Genomic DNA, 17,131 nt, shown 5'->3' on the forward strand with positions numbered 1-17,131 from the left:
AATGGTAAGGGGTGTGGGAAAGACCATCCCCCTCTCCTGCAACATTCCCCACTTTCGTTACTACGAAAGTAACAAATACCCTCCCCCAGTACGTCTGTTCCTCTGCCCGCTTTACTGCCTCATCCCAGGCAGGAGTACCTTTTTATTGGCATCCAAGCTCTGCACACATTTCTTAGGCTCTCCCCACGCTGTGCATATTATTCAGGGGTACATGTTATATAAATGCAGTCCCCATCTAGGTCATACTACTCTGTAATTTTCAAGATCCTGAGGTTCTTTAATAGTGGTGTGATAGTAATTGTCTATTACATCCCCTGTGTTTAAATATTGCTACCATGTGGTATTCGGGTTCATCATTCTCACCAGTTTGTACTTGGGCTTCCCTAGTATCATGAGGCATCTTTCCATTGCTATCTTTGTTGCCTAAATTCACCATCATCGCACTACTAGGAATCGCTTCTGCGCAGCATCAAACCCCTACCTAACACACACAGATTAGCAGAAGGAAGAAGATAATGGGGACAAGTAACTTCGTTGCAGTCCTGAGCCATTATGATACCAAATCGAACGCTATGTTGAACCAGTCACAGGGCTGAACACTGCCTTCTTTTTTTTTTATTCTCACTCCAAATTTGTGTACTGTAGCAATTGTGAGTGTCCCGTTAGCATCTGAAGAAGGTACAAAAGTGCAACATGCACTCCTGTTTTTCGGCAAACACCGCCCTCCATAGCTGCGAGTCGGTCGAGCACCTACCTGTTCTGCATTGTCATTAGTCTGAGTGATCTTAGTTCTACTTTGATGACATTCTTCAGTGTAGTCCAGTTGGATCAGCTCCCAGCGGATGATTTGGAGCCATTTGGCGTTTGCTTGTGCTTGGATGCTGGGTATCAGTGATGCAAAAAATGTCTCTGCTGAGTTGAAAAGTTTGTATTCATCAGGGATCTGTGCCAAGATGTCAGAAGAGTCCTTAGAAAGATAGTTGGATGTTCTTTTTGCGCGACACTTGATCTTGCAGCTTGTCTTCCGAGAGTATGTCCTAGAGGGGGGTTCTTCATTTGTTGGTTTTGGTGCCAGTTGCTGTGTGTTGGACTCCCCTTCCTCTAGACATGGTTCTCCGGCATCAATCGCCAGAGCACAGTAACCCCTCCATGATGACGGGAGGTGCAAGTATTTGTTTGCCGCACACTGAGTAATGGTCCATCAGAGCAGTAGTCGCTTTTCACATATCAGGGATGACGAGGGTTCTGTTGCAGTGTGTGTTTGAACCCATGGGTACTCTTCCTTCCCTGTCTTCGTTTTTCTTCATGCTGGATCTTGATCGTTTTTTTGAGAGCTGTGAGCCATGTCAGCTTCGTGATGTGCTGGGACCATGTCTGGGCACAGGTATCTTCCATCCATTGTAGTCTATTGCCTGTTAGGCCACATAGCGCTTCTGCCTTGCGCACTGTTGCACCTTGCCATTTATTTTCAGCAAACATGTCCTTTTTATTGCTAAGAACGGCTCCTTAAAGCATGTAGCACTTTCTGCATATCTTCTCATCTGGAGAAAGCAGTTGTAGTTTTACTGTGTGTGCCTGGAAGGTGCTGTTAGGGAGAATTCTCAGAAATGTGCTAATTCCCTCCTCCTTAGAGACACCCAGCAACTTTGCTGGATTTTGAGAACTTGCTTTTTTTTTTTTTTAAACCTGGAGAAAGTTTTTAATGTGATTTAGAACTGTTTCTTTTGGTTGTGGAATCTAACACACTCCATAGGCATCATCTTCACATTGTGTCACAGCACCTTCAGTGCAGTGGGACAGGGAAGTCAATTTCCCAAAGGTTTAAATACCTTCTCTGGGATTAACTACTGTTTCCCAGAGCAGTAATTGACTTTACTTATAACTTTCTAGACCCAGCACACACTATCTTACCTAGTATCCCCTTTGTCTAGCTTCTCATGTAACATTTTTTGTTACCCTTTGCTCACTAAATGGCTGGTGGCAGTGGTTTTGTTTTAACTACCGTGGTGTGCATTTACCGCGGTCTGCGTTTGCAGCTGCAGTAAAGCACCCAAGGGTGCCATTTTTGTCAAAATGACCCGCACTTATTGTTTTCACCATTTCTTTGTGGAAAGGGCCTTCTTGAGATTTACTGTGTGCCAAACCAGGTTTGGTCCCATTGTTCGCTTTGCCGGGATTCGCAAGTGAAGCCTGCCTCTGGCTCCAGGGTGTCTCAGGTAGGCAGGTAGTGAGCGAAGTGCCCGAGACCCCCCCCCCCCCCCCCCCCCGTAGTGATTGCCCAGCTGACTGTCCGGCAAGGACAGCCACCCTGCTGGGTGACTGACAGCTGGGCTGGAATGAATGGGAGAGAACTGAATAAAAGGAGAGACTTTTGGCTTGGAAGGCAGAATCGATCACTCGACGAAGGAACCGAAGAACTACTGCAACCTGGACTGTTGATATGCCCTGTGAAGCCCTGCTGCTGTGCTGATACTACAAATTTGTATAATCAGGGCAGCCTCTACAAGGACGACTTCACCCCTTGAGTTGGTGGGACCAAAGAACTCCAAAGTAAGCCACCTGGACATCCTTCTCAGAGCTGATTGAATTTCCACAGAGTTGCTTCTTGAAACCGTATAGCCAGGGAGAGGAACACCAGATTATGTGTGTTGCTTTTAAGCTGGCCAAGAGCGCCAGAAAGATCCTCCGGACACCCAGAAAGCAGGACTGACTGAGCCTGAGCCCCCTCAAATGAGTGTGGGACCCCAAAAGCAAGGAAAGTCCATCTCGACAGCCAGGCACTCCGGTGTTGCTATTTGCGGTAGTTGCGAGGAGCTGAGACACTGAAGTGCCACTTGTTGGAAAGATTGCCGGTTGCGAGCGGTGACTGTCCCATTGCAGTGCAGGAGTCGCCAGAAGTCCTCCCTCTTGTCGCCACGACTGAGGGCCAGTAACGGATCTGCAGAGCTGCACAGGAACTGAAGTCATCTGCTGCACTTTTTTTTTCTCAATACAAAGGTACTGTAAAGTCTGAGAACTTGATCTTCTGCCTTTTCACAAATCTAACAGCTTGTGGCCCATTTGATTCTTCCTTTTTCAGAGACTTATGAAAACATTGTGCACAAACATTGTCTACTTACCTGCAAAGAAGGACTCCAGCTCAGATAGACTTTTGCCTATTGATTTTGGCTTAGCCTTTTTCACTGAATGACTCTTCTTGGAGGACCGGAAAGTATTTGCCGGTTTAAGAATATTTGTGGTCTCTTGTATGTTCTAAATAACCTTTTCCTTTTACCAAATTCAACCGTATTCCAAATGCCAACAGTAAGATATTCACGTCCCCAGCACCCTAGCTGTTGAAGTCACCTGAGGGTGTAGGTTGTGTCTGTGGGCCATCCCACAACGGTCTTTACTGATTTAGAAGCTAAGAGTGTGTGTTTTGAAGTGTATTTGAGTGTTACCTTTTATATTGCTCCCTTCTGAGAAAGGCTTATTCTAACTGATCAATTAATTGTTTATTTTAGGACTTGTCACTGTGAATCTCTGTAACTCCCCTACAGCTCACATTGACCCCTCTTGAGATAAGCATGGCTGCTCAACACACTACCAAAACTGTGTAGTACAAGCTTATATCAGAGTTTGGGTTTCCTATACCTGTAGTCAGAGTTGTGTGTAGTGCACTGCATACACACTTTGCAAAACAGGTGTTCCTGATTCTACATAGTGTGAGATGAACAAGACATTGGGCTTCTACTAGGGGAGGGGGGGGGGGGCGGGCATTCTTGAGTCGCCAAATCCTTAGGTGTCCCTGACGCATTGGGTATTGGTGAGCACACATAGCAGCTGCCATTCGTGGCTTGTCTTCCTGTGGCGCTCATGTCAGAGTACAATTTTTTTTTTAGACTGGACCTGATGGTGGCGGTCTTCTACCTTATCCAACCCCAATCCATGATATGCATCATACTTGTGCTGGTGCACTTGCGTTTTTCGTCTGTTTGGTAATTTCTTTTGATCATCAACGAATAACCTTTTGTACCATTTATCAACAACACCTGGTGTTCTGTGTGCATTCATGGTTTTTAGTTGATAAATACCTGTGTGAGAGTTTACATTGGTGTCGCTACTAAGCTGCCAGTATTGGGGGCTTGGGACAACATTTGGCGTGGCAGTGGGAGACAAACTATACACAATCTCATCATTTGAGGTAGGTTCTTCAGTTGTCTGCGAGGCACTTTGTGGCATTGTAAACATTGCTGCAGTGGACAAGTCATTGTTTTGTACATAAAATACTCGTTTATTTACCAGTAACCCAGGTTGTGGAGCCACCTTTGTGTAAGGTAGTGAAGTTTGGTGATGTTTTGTGGTCCCATGTTAGTTTTCCCCCCTCCCATTATGTCTCCCACAATAAAAAATATATTCCAATAAATTCCTAAACTTAACAAAATGATTGAAAAAACAATTGCTATAAAGTACAAGCCACAGTCACATGAATATGCCTTTGTGGCACTTATTTCATTCCTACTGCTATCGGAGCTCTAGTAGTAGAGAGTGGCATCCTTTCCACCATGTAAACACCTGCAGAATGTGATATAATGGGTTAAATAAAGTTTGAGTGTGAATAATGTATGAGAATAATAGAGAAGCAAAGGAAAGCATGGAATCGAAGTGCAAGAAAAAGACATTTCTTTTGACATTTTAATATATTCAGTTTATATACATTTTTTTTCTTCAGAAATTACATTACTTTTATGCCTCTATTCTCCCTGTCTTTTTCCGTGTGTTCTGCATTTTCTCACTCTCTTGCACTGCTGCTTCTCCTCATTGCCTTGTGTATTCTCTGGGGTTACACGATCATGGGCCTTTCTGACATTGGACAGGTGGACCCAATACTTCATGCCCTCCTACTTTACTGCTAGAGGGGTGCAATGCAGCACTTCATATGGGGTATGAAATCTTGGTGAATTCCACCTTCGCACAAAACTGCGAATGTACAGTTCCCCAGGCATGAAACATTTTGTTGGGCTATCAGCTAAGGCAGTGGCGGTATCTGTTTCACTTTCTGTTGTGGGGCAACTTGTTTTGCAATGTTTCTCACTGCTCTTGTGAGTTGTGTGAGGTACTCTGAATTCTTCACCTAAAACTGTTGTCGTTCTATGTGCATTGGACATTCTTCTCACTGGTGTTTGCATATGTTGGCCAGTCACTATTTCATGGGGGAGACAAGTGATGATCCTTGTGTGCAGCTGGAATAACGACAATGGTAAACAGTTATTTTTGAGTGTGTGACAGTTTGGACAATCTACTCTTGAAGGGCGTTGATTTTCGCGACCACCCCATTTGCTTCAGGATGGTAAATTGAACACATTTTATCCCCAATAAGGTTGTTGGAGATCATTGACAAAATGTGTTCCATTGTCAGAGCGTATGACCTTGCATACTCCCTGATGAGGGAAGATGTCTCTCACTAAGAATTTTGCTGCACGCTTGGTGTCTGAGCGGGTGCAGGGACCTGCTTCCACCCAGCGTGAAAAGGGACAGACCACCAGTCTCTTGCCCCATCTCTCCCATGACCGCATAATCTATGTGCAGTTCACTGAAGGGTCCGATGGGGCAAGGCAGTGTTCCTTGTGTTCTGAGAGACATTCCTGAATTAAATGTTTTGCTTGTGATGCATTCAGTGGTCATTTTAGTAAGATACTCTTGGAGTTTCGGAATGACCCAGTCCTCCTGGATGTCTGCAGCATGTGCTGTTTCGATGTGTAAGTAGGAAAGTGTAATTGTTGGAATGCTACTTGCAACAATTCAACAGGCATCACTACCTTCCCTGTCGTGTCCTGCCTCCTGGCATCCCTGTTTTGTCCATAATTTTTGTTCTACAGGTGGTGCTTTGTTTTGAAGCTCTGTTATTTGTGCTATTGGCAGTGCATTGTAGCCTCTCCTTTGGGCTCCTCTGTCATGATGCCTACCCCCAGGCATCATGGCCAAGGCCCTCAGCACTGGGAGCAGGCATCCAGACATTTGTTTAAACCTAGCCCCGGTTAGAGGCTGTCTGGGTTCAGTCCATAGAAATCAGTCCTGGCGCCAGGCTCATAGACTTTACTTACCTGATGCAGACCATGCTGCAAAAGAGTCCAAGCCTACATGAGGCCTGGATGGGACTATTTTGTTACAGGGACTATTTTTTACTCGGGCGTGGCTCTAGGGAACTTCTTACCTGGAACTACTTTGGAGGCTATTTAAACCACACGCGAACAGCAGCACATGCTTCGTGTTATTCTGCATCCAGCAGCGTGACGCTCACCGTGCCCGCAGCCAGCATCCAGTCTTCTGGCACGTCCGCCTCGAATCCGGAGCTCCTAGAATAAAGAAGAGGAAAAGGACAAGGTTAGAAAACAAACTTATTTCTAATTCCGTAACCATTTCACCTCCGGACCTGGAAAGTACATCAGTCCTGCATGCGTCGCTTCGCCAGCTCCAGCACGGCACCATACTCACCAGTTCTCACTGCATCTTTCGATCCGGCACTGTCCATCATTTCTTCGCCGTAATCCGGCACCTAGGGGACACAAGAAAAAACAAGGTAAGCCAAGGGAATCAACAAATACAACCTCTTACCACCGTAGACTTACCTGATTTACCACCGGCGGTATTATTCCATAACACTCCACATTTTCATATGCCGCATCTGTAAAGAGGGAGAAAAAATAACACGTTAACGCATGCAATAGTTACCAGACAGCGTTGGGTAACAGAGACTTATCTGAACGCCAGCAGCAGCTACGAGACCGCCTTCTCACGAACTCAGTTGCAACTTAAGGAAGGAAGGAAGGGGACAAGAGTGAACATCGGGCACATTGAACTTGATACTTACCAATCCCGCCAGGGACTTGAGAGTCAATACTTACCGGAACTCTCCCAACACCTTCAAACCAGTGAAGTAGCTGGTATCTACGTGCCCCTGCAAGACACACAGGATGGAAAGCTCATCTTTTACGAACATAAGGAAAATACTTCTTCGGGTCCAGCAGACAAGACTAGGCGGGCCAGTCCAGACAGTCATCTCTGCACTACGCATCACGTTGAAGGAGACCGCAGCTGTCTGTGTCCGATCGACACCCCTGTGGGGTCCAGGTGAGCGTAACATCTTCCCCTCTACTTTTTAGCACACATTCTGTGGTCGGTTGTTTTTTGGAAGTATGCTGGTGGTTTTGCAGTGGTGTCCGCCGCCGCGTTTCCCCAATGATATTTTGCCATTGTTGTTGGTATGAGCTTGGCATTTTACCTGGACCACTACTAATGGCTCTGCAAGGGCTTTGATTGACTCATTTAGTAACTCGGCGTACCGGGGACCCATCTGCCCTTCTGAACCCCTCCCCGCCACTGAGATAATCCAGCATGTACTGTGGTGGTTGCGTGTGCTGAATCTGAATAGATGGTTACTGCACACCCTTTTGCTGCATGGAGGACTTCAATCAGTTCTGCTGCTTGGGCTGTATAGTGCAATGGTAATCGTTTTTGTACCAGAATCTCATATTCTCCCTCCTCCAATCTCACTACTGCTGCGCCAACGTGTTTTTCACCAGTATCTGGGCTAATGGATGCTGACCCGTCCACAAAGAACACTTCTCCCTCGCTCAATGCATTCTCATTTGCTTTGGGAATGGTGTCTCATTCTCCCTCATAAGTGGTGCAATCATGGTTCTGCATGTCCACCACCATGCATGGCTCTAAGGAATGTGGCTAGATTTACCATTTTGCAACATATCACTTGGACATTTGGGCTTGAGATGATTATTTCATAGGCTGATGCTCTCTGTGTTGTGAGGGTGGATTTGGATTGTTCAAGTATGGCAAACGAGGAGTGTTCCATGAACAATGTGACTGAACATCCCATCACAATTGCGGCTGCAAGAGCCTGTTAGCAAACAAAATGACCCTGCATTAATAAAGAGTGTCGCTGTAGTAAGCTTGTGGCCCAGGGATGTTTTTTTGTGTCTGCACTGCTGTCATCAATGTTCCGTTTGAATGTGAGAACAAGAAAAATTCCCATTCATAATCAGGCATGGCTAGGACGGGAGCTGTGCATATCGGTTCTTTTAATGTTGTGAAAGCAGTGTGCATCACAGGTGTCTAGGTAATTGGGGTTTTGGCTTTCTGAGCTTCTTTTAACCCTTGTAATATGTGTCTTATGTAGGCAGCATAGTCTAAAATCCATGCCCTGTAGTAGTTACACATGCCAAGGAATTTCTGCATATCCTTAACAGTGTGGGGTCTGGCTGAGGTGTGCACTGCAGCCGCTCGGTATGGTATTATTCTCTTGCCATCTTTTGAGATCAATTGACTTAGCACCTCTGCCAGGCAATATTGGAGTTTGTTCTTGTCTACCTTGTACCCTTTGTTGGCCAGTAATTTGAGCAGGGTAACAGTCCTTCCTGCATGTTTCTTCCCCCTCACTACATATTAGGTCATCAACGTATTGAATGATGGTACTTTGAACTTCAATATTGCAGAGGTCTTTATGCAATATTCTGTTGAAAATGCTTGGGCTCTTGTAGTACTCCTGGGGCAGTCGACAATGCGCATATCTCTTCAATGTGAAGGCTGTTAATATTGGGAGTCTGTGTCGAGGGGTACTGAGAAAGGCGTTTTCCAGGTCCTCTATGGTAAGGTGCGTGGCCTGCTTTGGGATACTGCACAAAATGGATGCTGGGTTTGGGACCAGAAGGAACTCCTTTTGATCAATGTCATTAAGCAGGCGGAGGTCTTGAACCATCTGCCACAACCCCCCCCCTTTCACGTTCTTGATCGGATATATAGCCGTATTGCATGGTGAGTTGGAGGGGACAATGCCCTGTTGCAATAGTGCGTGTATCATGTCTTTTATTCCCGCCTCTTGACAGGGGGTACTGTGACACCCTGGGCAATACTACTCCGACTGAGTTTTATTGGGGTCACTTCTTTCAACATCCCTACATCCTGTGGGTTCATGGTCCATACATTTGGCGGTTTTGCAAAATGATGGCAGTGCACTGAATGGCGATAAGGTGGTTTGTCACTCGCCTGTGAACAGCTCATCAGTTAATTCACGTAATGGTACGTTTGGGTCAGTTCACAGTCCTGTCTGCCACTCGCACCCATGTGTGTCCAGACCAATCACCACAATACGTTTTATGGAAACTTGTACCCCTTGCAGATGGAGGGGCAGGACAGTGCTGGGAAATATCTCGGGGGTGGCCACTGGGCGGAAATCAGAAGGTACTCTCCAGTCATTTCTGGCACTACCCTTGCTAGCACTTGTATTCCATGAACGAACATGTCTGCATTGGTTGGTATCCCTTGTATGGCTGTCTTGATAGCTACTGTCTGTATTAGCAGCATAGCTCGGCCCAAGCATATTCCAGGGATGGAACACACTAACCCCTGTCAGTGAATGTGATTGTCATATCAAGTTTAGTGAGTAGGTCTCGTCCCAATAAATTTACAGGTGAGTTCTTATGGTATAGGAAGGTTGCTCATACTGTTCCCCCTCCACCCCCCCATTCTAACATCCAAATCTTCTGTGTAAGAAACTGACCACAGCCCGAGAGAATCCTTGCGTCTCTATTTTTGCCAGATAGCCGGAAATTGCCTTCACATAGATGTGATTTCTCCGCCCTCCACCAGTGTTTCCTCGTCTGAGGGTATGGTAGTTGATAGGACTGGACACACAAGTGCTCTCTGTGGGCTGGCCTAATCTGGGTGGGTGTTCGTTCCAGGGCAAAAAAAAAATGTTTTTGCTCAGTACCTGGTAAGGCGCTTGTGCACAGTTAGCAGTGGTGATATTTGTGTGTGTATATGTTTCACTTGGTTCTGACTGGTAGGGCAGGACTGCATGCAGTGTGGGGGTGGGGGTGGGGTTTAAGTGTATTTGTTTGTCAGGCTGCCCATCTGGTTCATAATTTCCCATGGGCAAGCCATACAGGCTACCTGGGTGTGGGTGGCTGTACTGTTTTATTTTCTGTAGCTCTGGTTATTTTGATAATTGCCACAGGTCGAACGTGGCATTCCCTTGCAAAATGGCCCCACCTCCAGCACAACCAGAATGGTCTGGGTCCATGCCCCCTTGGCCCTTGTCTTCCATATCCCCTGCCTCCTCCCTGTTGCCCTCAGTACCCACCTATCCCGGGTCTGCCTTGCCATTGGGTTAGTACTATTTCTAACTCTCGGGTGGTTGGACCTGTGGGGGCAGGGGTTGTGGTTAATTGGACGTAGGGTGGGGGGCAGGTGTGGTAGGAGCACTTATACTGGGTCAGGCAGCATATCCCTCTGTGGGTCTTGTGAGCAATGATTATATTTTCTTGGGTTCCTCGTTCTCCTTTCCTTCCACACCCTCTTTTGGTTTTACTTTGGGCTCTGGTTCCCTTCCCTTTCCTTTTTATTTGTTGGGGGTGTTTCCTCAAACATCCTCCACAAATTGAATACTTGTATTTTGGAGCTGCATTCCTTGTATTTAGGCATCAAATAAGTTGCTACATGATCTAATATCCCCTTATCAAAAGGCCACTCTTCCGGCCAGACATAATGTGACCCATTGCCCATGGTATTTATTTGGTCACTATACAAGGGGAAGTGCTTACAAATATCTGACAGTGGTGTATCCATCCCCATGTATGTCAAGGGTTTCTTCCCCCCCCCCCCCCCCCCCTCCCCCCCCCCCACCCCACCTTTACCTTCAAATGTTAACCTTTACTGTATTGATCAAATTTTTTAATTCTTTGCTTTAAAATGTGTGTCAAAATGGACACAAAAACATTAACCATTTTAACGCAACCAACAAATATAGAACATAAAACCTTAAGATATTCCTTTATACTCTGGACCCCTTCTCATTATACCCTACTCCCCCCCCCCCCCCCTCCCTCCCCTACTCAGCATTCACATCCACCCCTCCTGGGCCTACCTCCACAGAACTGTAAGACACTAAAAATAATAGAGGAGCCATGTAGGAGGATGTATCCTTGCTACAGCTCCTGCAGATCCTCACATTATCCTGCTGAAAACCGCACAATGCATGATGCAAACGTTCTATAACAGAGGATCGCGTGTGGGAAGCTTTGGAGCCCGTATGGATGCATTATGGCATGGACCCGTGAAGTAACAATGCTGCCGGAGAAGATATGCAGGTGAGATCACAACGGGGAAAAAAAAAAGATGGCTGTCGCTTGACAGACGAAAAGAACAAAGGCGTGGCCAGATCGAGTGCTTATTCCCTTAACTTCATGCAAGCTTGTGGTGGAGGTGCTCCGAACAGATTAAGCGTTGGCCACGAGTGGTGAAGACATAGTGTATACCTGACACCCTGATCGGGGCTTGAGGGGTGCGGAAGCAGCTCTGTGCACTGCGGCATCCCGAAGCAGAGGTGTGACAAGAGCGACGATGGGACTGAGCTGGGCCTGAGCGGAGCGATACAGTGTGTTGTGTCACAGGGGTCGACGCAAGCAAACTGCTGCAACCATACGCTTAGCCTTGCAACTGACAGACGGCTTATGTCGGCGGTGATACAAATGTACCTAATGCGATAGATCCTGAAGCATACAATATTTTAGCTGTAGCATGAAATACCGTAAGCCGAGAGAACTCACAAGGAATGGAATGGTAGCTCGCCTGAAGCAAACTAAGGAGCGGATTGCCAGCTATGGACAGTAGAATGAGGGAATACGGACTGCAGCAACACTAGAAGAAAATGGCGACCAGCCCCATGTCGAGAACAAAGAGCAGCGCTGTCCGGCAGGGGATGCACCGGCAATGCGACCAGAACAGAAGCGTCCAGAGACAAGCAGCACGTATGGTGCACACCGCAGCAAATGGGGCGATTCTGCAGACCTGTAGCGGGTGATCACTAGTATAGTGGTAAGAAGGACGCTGTGTGTAGGGACGAATGAAGCACAAATACACACAGAACTCGTAGCCAGCGAACCCGACGGCAACCACAGGAACACTGGTAAGGACGCTCACCCACACGGGAATGCCGAAAGGACTTAGCCACTGAGGGCGAAAGGGACTGCTGGTATGGCAACAGCTAAGCTGGTGATCAAAGCCACTATTGCGCTTGCCGCACTCGGTGATGTGAAGCTCAGCACTGCTATTGCAGCGGGCGGAGCAGCGTGTTGCCGGAGCCAAATTGAGAATATAGCCTCGAGCCAGCGAGAGCATGTGGCACAAAGAACAGTTTCTGGGAGATTGTAAGTGTTAGCACATGGGCGTATCTTTACTCTGGGCACTGTGGCAAGGGCATGCACACCACACCAGTGCTGAGGCATAACCCTAAGCCATATCAACTGCAACCATTTCAGAAGGGTGGAACAAAAGGCCTGCACTTTACAAGGGAAGGTGCAGCACCTAAGTACACAGAACAAAGGACTTCTGGGGCAACTCAGCAAGACAAAACTCAAACAAGCAACAAATAAAGAGCACGCAGAACAGTTGGGGCCCTCTGTTACAGGTCAGCTGTGCGATCAGTACGCCAAAGCCCACGCAATCCCCCTGCATGATCCGGGCATAATGGATATAGGAGCATGGCCCTCAAGCCACACCAAAGAACAGACACTGCCCACGTAAGTGCACCCAGCTCAAAGACAGTGGAGAGTGTACCGAGCGCGTCGCCCCGAAGCAAAGGCCTGCAAGGGATACGCAGCGCACAACTGCAGGAACGAAAGGCAATGTGATTAGAGGACTAGTAGAAAGAACACACCAGAAGGGAGGATGAGAAGTGCTCGAGCCCGTCACCTGGCTTCATTTGTAGCGGGAAGCACAAGACCACGCGGGACACAAGTGGAAGAACCAAAAACAGCTGAGGACTCCCGTCGGCATGCAAGGAGGCCACACAGACGCAATCTGTGTGAGGTGAGAAACCAGATTGCGGCAATCCGGAGCATAAGGGAGAGCCATAATGGCGTCCAAACCCCTGAAATCAAAAGGGAAACAAGCTACGATAGAAGATTACACTAAAATACCCCATGCAATGGTGGGGGTCCAGCAAGATGGACAAAAATCAACAACCAGACAACATGCTAGAGCGAGACAATCAGCCGACCCTGGACGCAATCGCAGACCTGAAGTCAGCTTGGGAGACCAAATTGGAAGCAGCTATGGCAGATCTTAAAACATCATTGGATCTTAAAATTGGAGTGGTACTACATCAGCAAGTGGACAACTTGTAAAGCAGAGCTGAGGAAGCCGAAGGATGGGCCCGCAGGAATAATACATGCATTGTTGGGCTCTCGGAAGGTAAGGCCAAAACCCCACGGACTATATGGAGACCATGTAGCTACAGGAAATACAAGGCAGAGCTCTCGCTCAGGGATTCGCAGTGGAGAGGGTGCACCAGGAGCCCCTCCAAGGCCGATCATGGCTAAGATCCTGAACTACCGAGACAGGGAGAAAATCCAAGAATTCTTCTGAAAAGGAGGCATGATACACAGGGCGGCTGCATCCATCACAGCGTACCCAGACTATATGCTCCTGGTGCAGAGGAAGCGACTGAACTATGGGTCCATCAACGCTACGAGATGCGGGCTACAAGCACATGTTGACGTACCCAGAAAAGTTGAAGGTGCTCCACAAAAACAAGGCCCTTTTTTCCGAGATGCCAGAAGAAGCTACAGAATGGCTAAAGCTGCCCAGATGAGACTGGCCTGCAGAAGGTGGACGGAATGGAGCAGTGCCTCCGGAAACCAAGTGCTGTATTTCTTAAGACAATGGGACTAGAATATAAAAAAAAAAGCACAGAGCAGCATTACGGTGCTTAACACAAGAAGATTTGTGCATGCAGCTTATTGAGCATAATGTAGTACATAGACCCACTGCTACACCCCAGTAGGTTAGTTAGGTTGCCGGTAGTAAGGTAACCACTCTGCGGAGTCCCTAATATCGGCTAGCCGAGATAGGACTAAACGCGGGAGTGCCCGAGATCCAGGGATGGAGCTGGGCAGCAGTTTGGGATGGGCAGGGAGGAAGGGAGTTGAGGGATTTGTATTTGTTGGGAGGGAGGGAAGGAAGGAAGGGAGTTTTGGGAGTTGAGGTGTTAGTAGTTCAGGAACAAGCCTACAAAAGCACACATCCAAGGCAAAAATGGATAAAGAGGGGAGGGAGGAGGGACGGAATATGGATAAGACATGGGAGACTTGAAGATAATGACCTGGAATGTTAGGGGGCTAAATAGTTATCTAAAAAGAAATAAAGTCATGATGTACCTAAAAAGACAGAAGATAGATGTTGCACTGATACAAGAAACGTACCTCACTGAAGAGAAACTAGAAGTCCTAAAAATGAAATGGAAGGGCACCCTTACCGGTGCAGCATATTCAACCTATGCTAGGGGGGTGGACACTTGGGTGGTGCCGCATGTTCCATTTTAGTTGTTACAGTCCACGACTGTTTTCAATCAGCCCCCTCAGTATCACCATCCTCAAAGAAGTATGTATTGTTAATACATATGCCCAGGACACAGTGACCTACTCTAGGACCCTATACAGCAAAATGAGCCTGTACCTAGGCTGCACAGTCATTTGGGGTGAGGACTTTAACTGCACATTGGATCCAATAGTTGACGGATCAGATACGAAATATGATAGACCCACCCCTGTTGCCAAAGCCCTAAGAATGCTACTGCGAGACTTCCAACTAGAAGACACGTGGAGGCTGTGCCACCCACACGACAGGCACTACTCGGCCCCTCAAAATCTGTACATGCGGTTGGATTACATATTTGTCACTCCAGAGATCATCCGAGAAACTGTGAATCCAGAATACAAAGTGAGAGTCCTTTCAGACCACTCGCCACTGACCTTATCCTGGCAATACGCAACCCCAAGAGCCAGCATCCCCACTTGAAGACTCAGAGCAGAGGCCTTAAAGGACACGGTCTTTAGGGAAGACCTCAGAAACGATATAGCAGAATAATTACGAATTAACACGGGAAGTGTAAAGTCAACTGGGATCCTGTGGGAGGCTTTTAAGGTGGTGGTGGTGGTTAGAGGAGCAGCTATAGCCAAATCAAAGGGACTACAAGGGGGTATACTACTACAACTTCAGAACGCAGAGAAGAAACTGGAGATCTTATCAAATAATGGGAACGATTCCCAGCAAGACGATAATAAGATCACCCAACTACAGCAGGAATGTATGGGATATTGGGAGAGATTGTGTAACTTAAATTATAAAACATACATGGAGCGGCAACACGCTGAGGGGGATAAACCAGGAAGATTACTGGCATAGTTATATAAAAGCGAGATCCCTAGGCCCACGATCAGAGATTCAGGGAGAGGGTGGACAAATATTGGATACCCAAGAAGGTGTGAATGAAGGGTTTTTTGATTGTATAGTGATACTGCATCGGGGAACGAAAAGGAAATAATTGAAACCTTGGAGGATATTGGTCTACCGAAAATAAGTGCCGAAGAACGAGAACATTTAGAAGCCCCGATCACACTAGAAGAATTGGAGGCGGTGGTAGAGCAGCTACCAACTAGCAAGACTCCAGGCACAGATGGCCTCCCTAGCGAATTCTATAAAATCTACAAGAACGAAGTACTCCCCCCCCCCCCGCTGTTAGCAATGCTAAATGAAGCTTACGAGGTGGGGACACTGCCGGAATCCCTCAGAGACGCGATCATTATCCCAATCCTCAAACGCAACAAGCCAGGCACAGACTGCGGATCGTACAGACCGCTGTCAATGCTGAACCAGGACAGCAAAATCCTCATGGCCGTGCTGGCAAACAGGATGAAAGAGGTTATTGGCAGGTTGATACACCCCGATCAGACTGGATATGGCCCGCACAGAAGTATATCCAATAACCTTAGAAGGCTACATCATGCCAGAGCAGTCCAAGGGGGCCCTCAGGCAAATTAGCTATAGTGTCCTTAGATGCAGTAAAGGCCTTTGACTCGGTCAAATGGCCATGGCTGTTGGCAACTCTGAAAGAAAATGGAATGGGATCAGGGTACCTGAAATGGGTGGAATTACTATATAGCTCACCACTAGACAGAGTTAGAACTGGAGTGGTCATTTCAAAAAGATGGCAACTTAGTAGAGGCACAGGACAGGGATGCCCCTGGTCCGCGATGTTGTACATCCTAGCGTTGGAACCTCTGGCGATATACCTAAGACAACAATATGAGGAAGAAGGGATTTATACAAGGGGAGGACCGCACTTCATATGCTACTATTTCTAAGGTACCCAGAGGAAAACCTGCAATATATCTGAGGTATTTGAGCGATTCGCATTGCTCTCGGGTATCGCGGTAAACCCTAAAAAGTCCTGTATATTCCCCTTAGGATGGTAAATAGAGGTCCCACACGATAAGCTACCAGTACTGCCAGTACCCTGGGTGATGGATACCTGGGAATCGATATTTACCACAGAACAGGCAGAACATATAAATAACACCGAAAAAGCCCTAACGAAAATTGTCAATAGTATGAAGTTCTGGACCAAACTCCCCCTAGCCATGATGGGGAGGGGGGCACTATTGAAGATGGTGGTATTGCCCAGATTACTGCACCTCTTTGGGAACATACCATACATCATACCAAGGTGCTTCTTCACTAAACTCCAAGGCATATGCAGAGAATTTTTATGGGCAAACAAGGAATAGGATAGCCCTATGGAAATTGCAAAACACATTACAAAGGAGGCATAAATTTACCCAATTTTGAGATTTATTACCTGGCCGGCCAACTGAGATATGTACCTGAATGGCTAGCCGAAGACTACAGCAGAATCCAGGCTGTTGGGACAAGAATGTTCCCCGTATTTCCTGAGAGAATGGATCTGGCTTCCTAAACGTGAAACAGGGAAGAGCTCAGGTATGCTGTTATTAGGGAGGCAAGTGTGGCGTAAAATGTGCCAGTCCATAAATAATCCGACCCCATATTCACTGCAAGTGTCGCTAGTGACACCATCCATACACACTGGGAGCCGGTAGGGATTGTAGCGATGGGCGATATATGGCAAGAGGGGGTGGGAAAGGGATTTGATGCACTGGTAGAGGAAACTGGATTAGACCTGGGACAACATGTAACCTATACCAGATTAGTACGACAGGGGACGGAGACACGGTCCAAAATAACGCTAGAGGAGCAACCAGACATGGCCATTGAAACACTA

This window comes from Ambystoma mexicanum, chromosome 9, assembly GCF_040938575.1.
Source record: "Ambystoma mexicanum isolate Mex_15411 chromosome 9, UKY_AmexF1_1, whole genome shotgun sequence".
In the NCBI taxonomy this organism is placed as follows: domain Eukaryota; kingdom Metazoa; phylum Chordata; class Amphibia; order Caudata; family Ambystomatidae; genus Ambystoma; species Ambystoma mexicanum.